This window comes from Panulirus ornatus, chromosome 18 (genome assembly GCF_036320965.1).
Source record: "Panulirus ornatus isolate Po-2019 chromosome 18, ASM3632096v1, whole genome shotgun sequence".
NCBI classification, from domain to species: domain Eukaryota; kingdom Metazoa; phylum Arthropoda; class Malacostraca; order Decapoda; family Palinuridae; genus Panulirus; species Panulirus ornatus.
In genome coordinates, this window is record NC_092241.1 from 50,831,205 (window position 1) to 50,845,416 (window position 14,212).

The 14,212-nt window shown below is 44.2% G+C and overlaps 2 protein-coding genes across 3 annotated transcripts in view; one reads left to right on the plus strand and one right to left on the minus strand.

Moving 5' to 3' along the window:
* The window catches only part of Lasp (LIM and SH3 domain protein Lasp), a 459,511-nt gene that overhangs the window by 249,198 nt on the left and 196,101 nt on the right, over positions 1-14,212 (minus strand). The window lies entirely within an intron of this gene.
* The window catches only part of LOC139755075 (heparan sulfate glucosamine 3-O-sulfotransferase 6-like), a 154,923-nt gene continuing 148,170 nt past the window's right edge, over positions 7,460-14,212 (plus strand). The window contains exon 1 of one of the 2 annotated variants that reach the window (XM_071673151.1): positions 7,460-7,558. The gene's annotated coding sequence lies outside the window, so the exon portion shown is untranslated. The remainder of the gene's footprint in view (positions 7,559-14,212) is intronic. The other variant, XM_071673152.1, reaches the window with a different exon arrangement.

Sequence of the window (14,212 nt, forward strand, 5' to 3'; positions counted from 1 at the left end):
AAACTTTTTTCCCTCCTTACTTTATCTATCGCAAAGATCATCTACATTTCCCTGTATTGTTTCATGATAATCTTCACGTAATGTATGCGACGTATCGTAATGGATGGGGGGTAGTAGCGAGGATATGGATGATGTGTTCAAGCTCTAGGCGTTCGAAATCACATTGCGTCACCACCCCCATCCAGCGACGCCCCTCCCTCACCCTCACCCACTCCTTCCGGAGACTCACGTAACCCAGCTAAATTCCCGCCACTCCCAGGGCTGAGCTGTGTACCCGAGGGAGGGAAAAAAAAGTTGGGATTACACCGAACACAACAGACCAGGACAAAGTAGCAGGTAGTGACCAGAGGCAGGAGAGGAAACCACGACAAAGTAGCAGGCAAGGAACAGATGCAGGAGAGGAAACCACGACAAAGTAGCAGGCAAGGAACAGAGGCAGGAGAGGAAACCACGACAAAGTAGCAGGCAATGAACAGAGGCAGGAGAGGAAACCACGACAAAGTAGCAGGCAAGGAACAGAGGCAGGAGAGGAAACCACGACAAAGTAGCAGGTAGTGACCAGAGGCAGGAGAGGAAACCACGACAAAGTAGCAGGCAAGGAACAGAGGCAGGAGAGGAAACCACGACAAAGTAGCAGGTAGTGACCAGATGCAGGAGAGGAAACCACGACAAAGTAGCGGGTAGTGACCAGATGCAGGAGAGGAAACCACGACAAAGTAACAGGCAAGGAACAGAGGCAGGAGAGGCTCAAACCACGGACAAAGTAGCAGGCAATGAACAAGAGGCAGGAGACGCTCAAACCAGGACAGCATCAGGTCCCCACCATGAATGGTGTCGGCGCGACGAACCAGATGGAAAGTGTGTATATTCAACCAAGCGACGATCAGGGAGGTGGCTGCACAGCGACACCCACACCTGCTGAGTCTTTCCCTCTCTCCTCCCTCCCGTGCACATCACCATAACTCTGAGCCCAGCTGGACGCACCACCAGCAGCAGCAGCGCCTCCTCCTCCTCCTCCTCCTCCTACTTAAGCCTGTTCCTGAAAGAGGTTGGCAAAGGGACCAGTCACACCCGCCTGTGAAAAATCGGCTGGAAAGGCAAACTCAATCTTCGTGGACGCGTTACCGCCAGCCTCACTGGAGAGGTAGTGTGGCGCGGGGGAGGAGGGAGGTCGTATGGCTCAGGGTCGAGACTCTGCCAAGGTGGAGGAGCCCCGTGTGATCACTGCCCCATCCATGATGGGATCGCAAGAGTTCCATGACGTGTGAAATGCCACTGTCGTGTGTGTGTGTGTGTGTGTGTGTGTGTGTGTGTGTGTGTGTGTGTGTTCCAAGTACTAACGGTCATTTCCTCTTGGTCTAACATACGATCTGTCTTGTGATATCAAGTGAGAAACGAGCTAAAACCAACAGTATGGTGAGGAGTGTTCTTTGTTCTCTGAGTCCTCTGTTATTGTTATTCGTTATAAAGGTCTTGTTGTGTGGTGATGAACACGATGTATATAACCTCGACCCATCTAAGTACCAGTGTATAATCGGTGAATAACCTTTCATTGGAGAATGTACCACAACGATTGTGAAGGACCAACCACACCCGACCACTACAACGAAGGGGAGCTAAAAGAGTAACAGCGATCTCAACCAAACAGTTTGGACCTTCACGGTATGAAAAAAAAAAAGAGCCCGCCACACCTGGTCGTCCACCAATGCACAATGCTGTATAGTCCCTGAGGGGATTCCGTTATCTACACTGGGCGAACCTACACTACTCCATTACCTCCTGTAGAGCCGGGGGGCGCGGCGGGGCCCTGGGTTGCATAGGAATACCTCTGCGACGTCCATCTAAAGCCATCAGTCAGCACCTGGCTCTGGGAGACCAAAAGGCACCTTGGCATTTGGATGGAGCCGCCATGAGAATCCTGGGCTAATCACTCTCCTACAGGAGACTTTGTGGTGCCACATCCCAGGTACGCCGACAATTGCCCACTTCGGCTGGACTCACGATCGCCATCGACATCGCCTGTTTCTATAAGCAGCTTGAACTTTTTTGGGATGGATCTATTGCCAGGTCCTTCCGCAACACAAAGCATAAAAGGAAAACGCCCTCCGACTAGGGACCTCGGCACGCCTCCTCTCTCTCTCTCTCCTGCAGACTCTCCACGAGACCCAGGTGCTCAACTCTTCCCCATGGAACGCTTATCGTACCTCCCACAACAACAGCATCTCAACTTCTGATCTCTTGCATAACGTAGACCAACTCATCATCTCTCGTCTCATGTAAACATCTTGAGGTTCCTTCAGTCTCCATACTCCTCTCTCTGTCCTCGCCCTTACAAGAGAACCTTCAGTCCATTCAGAACGCCTCATGTAGGGTACCGTTTTGCCTGTGTCCTGGTATTCGTCTCTGTGTCTTTGTACTGTGTTTGCCAGTCTCCCGGACAAGGGCCAGCTCGCAGCACGTACCACTTGCCTTATATTTACATCTATGAACGAGTTTTCCTACGTCTGATTTCGTCTGTCATGGTGAGGACTGACAGACATTTCAGGGGTAACAACATGGTGCTTTACTGGGTAAGTATAGATATGATGTAACTCTGGGTGAGCAGCTACAAGGAGTGTGGGATTAGGTAAGGACGTGAGTTGAGTTGTAGGTCAGATAATGTGGGCAGGGTTCCCATGGCGTTGGTGGTAGTGCAGGAGGTGAGGTAAGCATTTCCGTGGAAGGGTTGCGTGGACGCCGGGTCTCGTGGAACTTCTGCAGAAGGGAGGCGTTACCGAAATTCTGAGTCAGTGAGTCATTAGGTGGCTGCTGATGTTTTGTGTTATGTCCTGTAGGGAGAGTGGCGGTAGATCCTGTAGTTCAGGCTAACACAATAGAAGGGCATCCTATGGAGGGTTCGGCCAGAGGGCTAGGGAACAATAATAACTTTAGGGTAGTTGTCGTAGGAGGCTGGTGTTCGAGAGCTGGTGGACTCATTTTCCGACTGCTAATTAACTACTGATGCACGGGATTTCTTTTTTTTTTGGTGGGGGGGAAGAGGGGCGCGCGGAAGTGGGGGTCCGCCACCCAGTAGTGTTAATTGTGTGGGCGTGGCTCGCTATGCGTATAATGTACCTGGACTTTCTACCGTCAGTGTTGACGCTAGACTCTGTCCTCTTCCAAATACACATTGATACTCAGGGTATGTGGAATCAGTTTGTGTATATGATGAAAAACTGTTAAAGGTTTCCCTTGTATTACTATCAGTATGAACAATATATTCTGTCTATGTACATCTCATACTTTCATGCAGAGGATATTACCTATGTTACAGGTCGGTTACCAATGACTATCCTGTAATTATGTAATCATGTATCTGATGGACCGTAGCTACACCTCCCTTCTGTTCTGACGAGATGAGGAGGACCCTCTTGGTCCCTGGGCCCCACTCGGGCCCACCTACCACCCTCCAATGTCCATGTACTGTACCCACTGTACGCTTAATACAAGGCCCCCACCTACCACCTAGATATGTGCCCTCCACCCATGATGTACTGTACCCACTGTACGTTCTATACTGGCCTCCACCTACCCCCTAGATATGTGCCTTCCACCCATGATGTACTGTACCCACTGTACGTTCTATACTGGCCTCCACCTACCCCCTAGATATGTGCCTTCCACCCAGGATGTACTGTACCCACTGTACGCTTTAGACTGACCCACCTACCACCTACCCTCCCTAAACACATACCCTTTCCTCTGTGTATATCTAAACAAAAAAACAAACAAAAAAAAAAGCTTTTAAACTTAGACTAATAAACTTCAAAGAAACAACACATCACAGAACATAAGAACACAATCACGTCACCTTTATGAAGAGAGAAGAGTAATAACACATCCGGATCATCTGAGCATAACACCAATTAATAGAACGACTAAAAACAAACAGATTTCACCAATCAAGAAAATAATATCGAACTCGTTACATCAATTGTAAGAAGGACATGGAGCCAATTACCTCAAATCAAGGGAATGACGAGAAACCATAGTAGATCAACACGTAAAGAATGAGCCAGAGGAAAGAACATAAAACATGCGAGCTAATTGACAGAGCAAGAGAGAGAGAGAGAGAGAGAGAGAGAGAGAGAGAGAGAGAGAGAGAGAGAGAGAGAGAGAGAGGAGTGTTACGTATTTGTAGCTGCATTAGGAAGCCTTTTAGGGCTTAATTGGATTCTATTATATGAGAGTGATGGCCCCCAAGAGCATCGTTTCCTGGGCCCATCCGTCTGTCTGCCTTCCTCCCTCCCGCCCACACCCCTAACTCCCGGCCTGGAAGGGGCAGTCTTCTGAAAATGAGCAGAAGAGATGATAACAGACACATACAGCAATGGTATGAAAGCCAAAATGAGTCTATAACAAAATTTAGAGAAGTAAGAACGCGTCTTGAAAAGTCCCGGCAAGTCTAGCTAAAGGTTTTCGTGAAGAAAACAAAGAGTTAAATTGAACACCAAACAGATGAGACATCACACATTATTGGAACGCTGTGGTGTCGCCAGACCCATTAAGTCTTTCAAAACAGAATCTACAACTGGCCCTCCCTCTCTCTCTCTCTCTCTCTCTCTCTCTCTCTCTCTCTCTCTCTCTCTCTCTCTCTCTCTCTCTCTCTCAGTCTTGTCGTAAGTACTGGGAGGTAAGTACTCCCGAGAGGGCCTTACTAGAGTACTTAGGGAGAATTGTATGAAATGCCACTTCAGCCCTACTGCCACTACCGTCCCTGATGCCACTACCGTCCCTGATGCCACTACCGTCCCTGATGCCACTACCGCCCCTGATGCCACTACCGTCCCTGATGCCACTACCGTCCCTGATGCCACTACCGTCCCTGATGCCACTACCGTCCCTGATGCCACTACCGCCCCTGATGCCACTACCGCCCCTGATGCCACTACCTCCCTGATGCCACTACTGTCCCTGATGCCACTACCGTCCCTGATGCCACTACCGTCCCTGATGCCACTACCTCCCTGATGCCACTACCGCCCCTGATGCCACTACCGTCCCTGATGCCACTACCGTCCCTGATGCCACTACCGTCCCTGATGCCAATACCTCCCAGATGCCACTACCGCCCCTGATGCCACTACCGTCCCTGATGCCACTACCGCCCCTGATGCCACTACCGTCCCTGATGCCACTACCGTCCCTGATGCCACTACCGTCCCTGATGCCACTACCGTCCCTGATGCCACTACCGCCCCTGATGCTACTACCGTCCCTGATGCCACTACCGTCCCTGATGCCACTACCGTCCCTGATGCCACTACCGTCCCTGATGCCACTACCGTCCCTGATGCCACTACCGCCCCTGATGCCACTACCGCCCCTGATGCCACTACCTCCCTGATGCCACTACCGTCCCTGATGCCACTACCTCCCTGATGCCACTACCGCCCCTGATGCCACTACCGTCCCTGATGCCACTACCGCCCCTGATGCCACTACCGTCCCTGATGCCACTACCGTCCCTGATGCCAATACCTCCCAGATGCCACTACCGCCCCTGATGCCACTACCGTCCCTGATGCCACTACCGCCCCTGATGCCATTACCGTCCCTGATGCCACTACCGTCCCTGATGCCACTACCGCCCCTGATGCCTAACCTAACCTAACCTAACCTAACCTAACCTAACCTAACCTAACCTAAGCTCTCGACAGGTATTCAAATTTCTTCATCTATACCAGAGACGGGTCTCATAAATCGAAGAACTCCATCTGAACAGTGTCATGTCCCCGAGGGGCGCCGGCCAATGATGGCTGGTTCTGGACAATGGGTCATCTTGTACATGATGGATTCTTGCACCAGAATCCACTTCGACTTCCTCCCTCAGGACTACTAGCTTTCTCTGTCGTCAAGTGAGACATAACAAGTGACCCTTTGGTGTGTCTGTTGGCAGGGTGGCATCTTCTCACACTGTTGTCCATCATGGCAAGAACTGTGTGGCATACCTAACTACACACCCCTGTCGTGTGTTATCATGTGGATGGCTTCTCACTTATGTGACCTCTCATATGCTAGGCCAGGTAATTCGTCTGGTTGAAAGCCTCTTGGGCACTGAGAAACATCCACTTGAATTTCCTCCTGTCTAAATAGTAATGGCCTTCACTGCAGGACCTCCTGCAGTCAAAGGTACAAGGAACATTCACGTGGCTTCTCACCTGTCTGAACCGTCACGCGGTACAATACACTTCTCCGACACGAGAATGTCTTTTAAACACTGTAATCATTAATGTGGCTTCTGTTCAGTATGAACAGTTGTGTGCTCTACCAAACGACTTCTTTGGAAGGTCCAAACGACTTCTTTGGAAGGTATTTGGCAATGTGAACACTAATATGGCTTCTCTCTCTCTTAAACGAGTATTGCTGTTCACTAATATTCCCCTGGAGGAAGATCTTTTGGACACAATGATAGTTCATATGGCTTCTCTCCAGTGTGAATAGCGGTGTGCTCACTAAGCCACTCACCTGGGAGAAGGGCCTTTTGGCACTGTGAACATTCACAGGGTTTCTCTCCTGTATGAGTGGTCATGAGGTCTACCAAATTCATAAGGTTTCTCTCCTGTATGAGTGGTCATGTGGTCCACCAAATTCACCAAAGTACTACTACTCTTGGAAAAGCTCTTCTGGCGATGTTTACAATCTGCGTGTGGCTTCTCTCCTGTATGAACGCTCATATTATCGACATTAGATGAATCTTTAGGGATAATATGTTTTTGTCACCGTGAACATGTATATGTGGCTTCTCTCCTGTATGAGTATTTCATATACCACAATAAATCAATCCGTTTTCAGGAAGTCTTGTAATTAATTGTATAATGTATTGTGTGGTGAGAAGCCTCTTAGCATGACTTTCATATACTATCAAAAAAGTATTTGATCCCGTCAATATAAGTTCTAACAAGTATACATAAAAATAACAAGAAACGTGTACGAAAAGGTGATAACATTCAAATGGAAAAAAAAAAATGTATAAGACATGGTTATATATCTCCAAGGTTATGCAAGGCAGTAATGATAGTATTTAGTAAAGAAGAAACTGGGAAACATAAAGGTGTTAGTGTAAATGACAAGTATCAAAACACCAAATATTCATCGATATGATATTGATTTCACCAAATATTCATCGATGTAATATTGATTTCACCAAATATTCCAACGGTGTGGGAGGATAAGCAAGAGAGAGGCATCTCTAACCCCTTTCCTTAAGCAAATGGCAATAGGATTTTATAAGCCCCACTGCCAGTGTCCCTATGTCTTCATTACGACACTGTATAGCGACATTTTCCTCTTTCGAAACGGTTTACTTAAGTTATACCTACATAATTCATTAAGAGAAAACGTACTTCAAGGCTAAGCGAGAAAACGGGAAGAGCAATATAAATAAACTTATATATTAAAGCGTCGAGCACTGGTCATTAGTATGACCTGTGGAGTGGAGTAGAGAGGTGGTCGATATCGGCAGTGGAGGGATATCTAAGCCGACGGTAAATAAAAGGAAGCTGTTCAACCTTGATGTGTGAGTAAAATGTCTCTCAACTCCTAAAAAAACACAGAACAAAAAATAGACGCTGTATTCAGTGGCGAAATAAGTGGTGTTGGCGAAAGGAATTGGCGTTCCCCAGTGGGGTAATGAGGGGAACTATAAAGTCACATTATTATCTAATACCATAATATTCTAATGTATTTTGATGAAGAGTGAATACTAATTCCATACATCTTTTTTCCCCAAATGAATAAGAGAGCCAGCCACCCCGTTCAAACCAGTGCTCACACCTCATACACAAATCTCGTTTCATAATCATCTAATATATCTAATCTATGATTTCCTATGTATATATCTTGCTTCATTATTTATCTACAGACACTGTTTGATAATTTAAGCTTATGGATGCAAGGGACAAAGGAAGATTTTCAGTTTTTATCTTAATTTTTCTCTGGTTATCGTAGCCACGACACAGGAGCAACTACGCAGTGCAGAGAAATAATTATTTGAAATAAATAAGACAAAATTGATTATTACTTTTATTTATGATTATATTATGCTTGTCTGCCGTTTTCTTAATGGTATGTAGCTTGATAGCCATTCAATATTTGAATGAAATACAGTCAGCAATATATATATATATTTATTTATTTATTTTGCTTTGTCACTGTCTCCCGCGTTTGCGAGGTAGCGCAAGGAAACAGACGAAAGAAATGGCCCAACCCAACCCCATACACATGTGTATATATATATATATATATATATATATATATATATATATATATATATATATATATATATATATATATATATACACGTCCACACACGCAAATATACATACCTATACGTCTCAATGTACATATATATATACACACAAAGACATATACATATATACACATGTACATAATTCATACTGTCTGCCTTTATTTATTCCCATCGCCACCTCGCCACACATGGAATAACAACCCCCTCCCCCCTCATGTGTGCGAGGTAACGCTAGGAAAAGACAACAAAGGCCCCATTCGTTCACACTCAGTCTCAAGCTGTCATGTAATAATGCACCGAAACCACAGATAGATAGATATAGATAGATAGATAGATATTATATTCTCTCCTCGATAGAAATCTAAATATGTTCATCGTTCATGTATCTTACTCAAAACACATCCAGACTCAAACCTTTACCATAACGGAACACGTAAAAAAGCACTTCATTAAACCACCGTACAGTGCACGGAAGTGGGGGACAGACGGACAGACGGACGGACGGACGGACGTTTACACACACAAAAAACAGTCTACCTCAGACCGGATACAGTTACGACCGTAACACACGTACAAAAAAAATAAAAAAAGGGGGAAGGCAAAGAAAATGTCTTCCGGGCTGTTTCAGGTGTTCGCCAGTACAGTCAGTTTTTTTATTACTGTCTAACTTTCCATGTGTGGGCTGTTTACTTGTATACATATATGTGTGTGTGTGTGCAATTACTGTTAATAAATACTATATGTATTTTAAAAGTATAGTTATACACTCGTGTTGCCCCGTCTTTTTAACCTCTTACATACTTTATGTACCTTATCTTTACTCCTATTTATGTACACACACACACACACACACACACACACACTAGCCTATGCCCCAGGAGTAGATGAACAGCTGGGTGTGCGCTGTGAGCCGTCCGTAGCGCCGCGACCAGGATTCGAACCTATAATTCGGGTTTGATCCCAGGCCGATCAGGTACGCTGACCACTACACCATGGTGTGTGTGTGTGTGTGTGTGTGTGTGTGTGTGTGTGTGTGTGTGTGTGTGTACCAAATGATCATGCCAGAGTGATTGGATAATCATCCTATGATTGGATGATGGCCTGAGGATTGGATGATCAGCTAGAGATAGGTTTATAATGTAGATACAGATTAAGACGAGGTTCATTTTCTCCTTGACGTTTCAAAGTGATCCTATCCAAGATTCGTGAGCGTTTATTGGTTGATTGCGCTAGCAAGTAGTATGTACTGTACGTAGGTAGACAGGACTCCTGTAGCTAGTATGTAGTGTATGTAGGTAGACAGGACTCCTGTGGGTAGTATGTACTGTACGTAGCTAGACAGGACTCTTGTGGCTAGTATGTACTGTACGTAGGTAGACAGGACTCCTGTAGCTAGTATGTACTGTACGTAGGTAGACAGGACTCCTGTAGCTAGTATGTAGTGTATGTAGGTAGACAGGACTCCTGTAGCTAGTATGTACTGTACGTAGGTAGACAGGACTCCTGTAGCTAGTATGTATTGTACGTAGGTAGACAGGACTCCTGTAGCTAGTATGTACTGTACGTAGGTAGACAGGACTCCTGTGGGTAGTATGTACTGTACGTAGGTAGACAGGACTCCTGTAGCTAGTATGTATTGTACGTAGGTAGACAGGACTCCTGTAGCTAGTGTATGTACTGTATGTAGGTAGACAGGACTCCTGTAGCTAGTATATGTACTGTATGTAGGTAGACAGGACTTCTGTCGTTTGTATGTACTGTACGTAAGTAGACAGGACTCCTGTAGGTAGTATGTACTGTATGTATGTACATGAGACGCCTCATACAATCTATTAGCTTCTAGTACTCCAGAGGAATGGTACTACAAAAGTGGTTTAGAGACATTTAGCCATGAAGGGTACTATCTCAGTGTAGAAACACCAGTTAACATAACCCATCATTATAACCAAACCTAACCTAGCAGCAGCAGTTAGTGACTAGACCAATATGGCTTGTAGGACAAGCGATAGATAAGACCAGTGAGAGATAGCTTTACATCTATTACCCTTGTAGAGTCAATTGTTATTTCCACAGTAACAGGGAGACGATGGTAGACTGTATCGCGAACACAGACGACTGAAACAAAGATGAATTTCCTACACGTCTATTATTGTTTACAGAGAAATGCGTTGCAATGTATAAACTGGTATAATTTTCGCTTTCCTTCTTGTTTTTTTTTTTGGGGGGGGTCGTATTGATCATCTGATTTCATTGACCTAGACCAGATTAGGTTAGGTTAAACTAAGGGTATTTATCATAGGTTAGATTTGGTTAGTTTAAACTAAGGTATTTATCATAGGTTAGATTTGGTTAGGTTAAACTAAGGGTATTTATCATGAGTTAGATTAGGTTAGGTTAAACTAAGGGTATTTATCATAGGTTAGGTTAGGTTACAAATCGAACGTAATCTAGCACAGCTTAGTATAGAATACATTTTAGATGGATAAGTAAAGCACTATGATCTAACCTAATCTAACCGGATAATAAGGCACTATGATCTAACCTAATCTAACCAAAACCTCAACTTAGGTTTGAAGCCTAGAACGAACGACGAAGTAACCAAACTTAAACCAAACTGTAGCCAATGTAGAGTATCATCATCTAACCTTAACCTAACCAAAAGTTTTTTTGTATAAAGTCGACGACGCTTTCATAATGGCATGAGTTAGGCTTTATCATGTGTTGTATGTCGATTCCATGCATGGACTCATGCCTTTTCCAGACCGAGGCTGGAAGTCCAGCATCTGTTCCAGTTCAGGACAGAAAAAGGAAAAGTATTAAGTCTGCTTCCTTTACCACTACCGTAAACATAGACATCGGCCATTTTTATTTCTTCCTTCGTAATCACAGAGGGCGACTGCATTCTTGATTTCTTGATCGCGACGACGTCACGACCCTTGTGCACGACGGCACGACCCTTGTGCATGATGGCATGACCCTTGTGCATGACGGCACGACCCTTGTGCATGACGGCACGACCCTTGTGCATGACGGCACGACCCTTGTGCATGATGGCACGACCCTTGTGCATGACGGCACGACCCTTGTGCATGATGGCACGACCCTTGTGCACGACGGCACGACCCTTGTGCATGATGGCACGACCCTTGTGCATGACGGCACGACCCTTGTGCATGACGGCACGACCCTTGTGCATGACGGCACGACCCTTGTGCATGACGGCACGACCCTTGTGCATGATGGCACGACCCTTGTGCATGACGGCACGACCCTTGTGCATGACGGCACGACCCTTGTGCATGATGGCACGACCCTTGTGCATGATGGCACGACCCTTGTGCATGACGGCACGACCCTTGTGCATGACGGCACGACCCTTGTGCATGACGGCACGACACTTAAGCATGACCATACGGTCATTAAGCACGGCAGTACTACCTTTTAACATGACGGTACGATCCTTAGGCACGAGCTCTGGGGGTACGACGATGGACTGGCCTTTGAACCTAAGCCTTCATTTCCCTCGGTCACAGATCACGCTGTTAGACCTTCAAGGGTCGTACCGCCGTGCTCAAGGACCACACCGTAGTGCCCAACTACCTATGTTCGACAAGCGGCAACAGAAGTAGTGGGTTTAATTAGTATTGGGCGAGTGTGAAGTGTGAACGTACGTTCCCTGCATGTTAGAGAGGGAGGAGGAGGGGAAGAGGAGCGCTTGGGGAGGTGGTATGTGTATATATATATATATATATATATATATATATATATATATATATATATATATATATATATATATATATATATATATATATATATATAGAGAGAGAGAGAGAGAGAGAGAGAGAGAGAGAGAGAGAGGAGAGAGGAGAGGGAGGCTGTTGCCTGTAGCAACTATGTTAAGGGAAGGGAGGAGGAGGTGCGTGTTAAGCCAAGAGCTATGTGGAATTCTAATGGGTTGGAATTATTTCACTTATTCAGTCAGAAGAGTCTGGTGAGGACGTGTGTGTGTGTGTGTGTGTGTGTGTTTAATACAAAGGAATGCCAACACCAGCTGACCGCCTCCGCCACCGCTGGTAACTTGGGTCCTTTCGATGTAGTTTGTGATAGGAGTCGAGTCGAAGCGAGCGAGGCAAGTTTGTATACGTCGAAACACAAATTCATGAAAATGACCAACGCCTGTCTTTATTACCATTATTATTACCATTATTATTGTCATTATTATCATTACTATTATTATTATTATCATTATTATCATTATTATTATTATTATTATTATTATTATTATTATTATTATTATTAATCATGTACGGAGATGTAGATAATGTCAGTCATGGACTAGACGCGAGGGATGTAACCTAGCCTACTGTTCTACGCCCTTCCACGACTCCTACCAAAAGTAGTGTGTATATGTGGGATATGATCATCGTCACCCCTGCGTCTGTCTGTCCGTCTGTCTGTCTGTCTGTGTCTGTCTGTCTATCTGTCTGTCTGTCTACCTATGAGACTAAAAGCCCTCCGTATCCAATACACAGATCACCAACTGGACAAACTCTTTAAGTTGCTTACGTCAAAAAAGAAAAAAGAAAAAAAAGAATTAACATTAAATTGAGATTATATTTCGTGTGCGATTGCTGTAACTTAAAAGTGCCTACTAATGGGAAGTCCCTATTTATAGCATAGGTTGATCAGGCAAAGACAATATCACACACACACACACACATACACACAATACTGTGTATACTAGCATTTTATACATATACATAATTTCGTAACGTTTTTTTATCTTTTTTTCTCATAGACGCGAGTGCTTTCCTAGTTATCAAAACATATATATATGGCGTTGCTGGCAATTATCATGTTCAAATGAAATGACCTTCACCTCATACTGAGCGACACGTTTACCTCCCAGGAGTTTGTATCTCTTTATTATGAATATATTATAACCTTGATGAATCTAAACCTTAGCTTCTTCTACCAGGATTGTTGTAGACTTTGGTGAAGAATAATAATGAGCACCTGTTATCATATCACCTCTTAACCCTTCTCTCTTTATTGAAGCTAAATGATTTCACGGACATGTAGGTCTGGTTTTTGTATGTTTTTTTTTTTTTTTTATTTCTCAGTTCGGGAGTCATCCTCACAGCTCGCCGTGGTAATTTTGTCATTTTCACACCAATAAGTTGACCTCAACACGACATTCAAGGTGGCGACGACCCTAGACATTGCAGTGACAGATAATTTTAGTTGCTTTGACTTGAACATGTCCCCACAAACCAGTGGAACCCAACTTGTTTCTCTTACTGCTTCTACATTTTGCTCTGCATAAAGGAAACAGTCTGTTCCCTCCACTACTTTAAATATCTTGGAGAACCTTCCCCAAACTACATCCATATTGTTTTCATTGATAACATCCTATTCTATCTTGTTAAGCGTAGTGCTAAGGTCATTAGAATGTGTGTAATATATATATATATATATATATATATATATATATATATATATATATATATATATATATATATATATATATTGCTGGGGATAGGGGAGAAAGAATACTTCCCACGTATTCCCTGCGTGTCGTAGAAGGTGACTAAAAGGGAAAGGAGCGGGGGGCTGGAAATCCTCCCCTCTCATTTTTTTTTTTTTCATTTTCCAAAAGAAGGAACAGAGAAGGGGGCCGGGTGAGAATGTTTCCTCAGAGGCCCAGTTCTCTGTTCGTAACGCTACCTCGCTAACGCGGAAATGGCAAATAGTATGAAAAGAAAAAAAAAAAAAAAAAAAATATATATATATATATATATATATATATATATATATATATATATATATATTTTTATATATATATATATTATATATATATATATATATATATATATATATATATATATATATATATATATATCTCACTGTTATTAGATCTTA